This window comes from Oryctolagus cuniculus, chromosome 10, assembly GCF_051225735.1.
Source record: "Oryctolagus cuniculus isolate XC-2025 breed Fujian yellow rabbit chromosome 10, ASM5122573v1, whole genome shotgun sequence".
NCBI classification, from domain to species: Eukaryota; Metazoa; Chordata; class Mammalia; order Lagomorpha; family Leporidae; genus Oryctolagus; species Oryctolagus cuniculus.
In genome coordinates this window covers 118,720,465-118,722,771 of record NC_142876.1, presented here as the reverse complement: position 1 = coordinate 118,722,771, position 2,307 = coordinate 118,720,465, and positions in this window count along the sequence as shown.

Sequence of the window (2,307 nt, the reverse complement as noted above, 5' to 3'; positions counted from 1 at the left end):
CGGCGCCGCAGGCAGAGGATTAACCAAGTGAGCCACGGCGCCGGCCCCTGAGTTACACACTTCAAGTGGCTGTGAATTCTGTTTCAGTGAAGCCATTAGGGATACAGAAATTTATAAAAAGACATGGCCCCACCCACCTCTAGATCTCTTTTTTTTTTCCTCTAATTTTATTTATGTGAGAGAGTTATAGAGAGAGAAGGAAGGAGGGAGAGCGAGTCTTCCATATGCTTGTTCTGGGCTAGGCTGTAGCCAGGAGCTTCATTGGGGTCTCCCATGTGGGCCAGTACTTGGGCCACCTTTGGCTGCTTTTCCCAGGCCATTAGCAGGAAGCCGGATCAGAAGCGGAGCAGCTGGGACTTAGACCAGCACCCATATGGGATGCTGGTACTGCAGGCGTGGTTCAACCCACTGCACCACAGCACTGACCCCTTCGATTGTCGTTTTAAATGTCCTTGGTCATTGTTCCTCCCCTGCATCGCAGATCTTTTTGCCTGATGTTCCTAGTGTGTAGGGATGGCCCCCGAGGTTGGCTCAGCTTACGGCTTTCCGGTGTTGTGATGGCATGGATGCCGTACTCCCTGGACACGGGAACTGGGGTTGTGGCCTGGGCTAGCCATGTGCCCTGCGCCCCTGTCTCTGATGCTGGGTGGTGGGGTGGTCCCAGCTGGCCCCGTGATCACAAGGGGACACAGGGATGCTCCGCAGTGTGCTGTGAACTTTGCAAAAAGCAAGGAGTGGCTGCGTCTGACCAGCTCCTGCTGGGGGTCCAGGCGCTGCCGACGGTGGGGCCACGGAGGGGCCGTCCGAGGAGTCTGTTTGGATCCGCACCAGAGTCATGCATTTCCGGGGTCATCACTGCCTAATGAGTGCAAAATGGTAGCTGTTTGTTCTTAAATGAGCTTAGCCATTGTTTTTAGACTCACCTATTTCTCTGAGAGGCAGGGTTGGGGCTGGCGTTGTGAGTAAGTGGTAAAGCCACCGCCTGCTAGGCCAGCGTCCCATCTCGCGCGGGCGCTGCTTCCCGTCCCAGCTGCTGCTTGCTAAGACGGCCCCAGTGCTGAGTCCCCTGCCACCAGCGGGGGAGACCCGGATGCAGCTCCCGGCTTCTGCCTGGCTCAGCCTGGCCACCGTGGCCCTCTGGGGAGTGAACCAGTGATGGAAGACCTCTCTCTGTAACTCTGATCTTCAAATAAATAAATAAAATCTTAGAGTGACAGGGAGGGAGGGAGGACCAGAGACCCTCCGTGCGTGGGCTCACTCCCCAGACGGCCCCGGCAGCCAGGCCTGGGCCAGACCCCGGCCAGACCCAAGCCCACTATGCTGCGCTGGCCTCCCACCCTTCCCGGGTGTGTCTGCCCGCAGCTGGACCAGAGGTGGGGTGGGGTGGGGGCCTGAAGCCGGCACCTGGCCGTCTTGCCCAGAGGTCAGGGCTTTCCCTTCGTCCCCAGTCGTCGGTTCACGGCCTTGTACCGTCTCATAAGGAATCATTTCGTGACGTGGGCTGCTCATCACTGAGGCCAGCAGCCCTGCATGCCACGCGTTGCATTTTCCTGTCTGCACCTCATCTTGATGGGATTTTTTTGCTAGGCAGATAGTCTGCGTCTTTGGGCACTCTGTATTTCGTGGCTTCTGAGTTTAAATTCCAAGCCTGCCACGCCCCGGGGGTGTCCCTTGCTCTCCCTCAGCCACGGTGTCCTGCTCTGTCAGCGAACGTGAACGTGGGAGCTTCGGGCCCGGGGCTCGCGGGCGCCCCCTACCGGTGTCAGGATGCGCCTGAGGAATCGCGGCCCGGCCGCAGCTTCGCGCTTTTCAAATCCACGTGAGCGTCTCCGCCCCTCCCGGCTTCCAGCCAGTGGGCGATCTCTGTGTGGCTCAGCGTCCCGCCTCCAAGCCTCTCGACCAAGAGGCGAGCTCCATCTTCCTCGGAGTCCCGCCCCTTGCCGATACGCGCAATGGTCGCCGTCCATTAGGCGCAGGCCCCGCCCCCGTTGCGCGCTGGCTTGCGGGCCGCGGCGCTCGTTCCGGGGGGCGGGCGCGGGGAAGCCGGAGTGGTCGTCCCCGCGGGCTGAGGCCGCGGCCGGCTGCGCGGAGGGCTGAGGCGCGGGCGAGCGGCCGGGCCGAGGGGCGGTGACTGGGCCGCGGCGGAAGGGGCGGCCGGGAGCGGCTCGGGCCCCTCCCGGCCCGGGGTGGCCGCCTGGGCCGCGGGAGCGGGGCGGGCCGCGGCGCGGGGTCCGGCCGTGCCCTCCGGCGCGCCCGCCATGTGCGGCGCCTTCGGGGGGCTCCGCCTTCGCTGAGGGGACTTTGTGC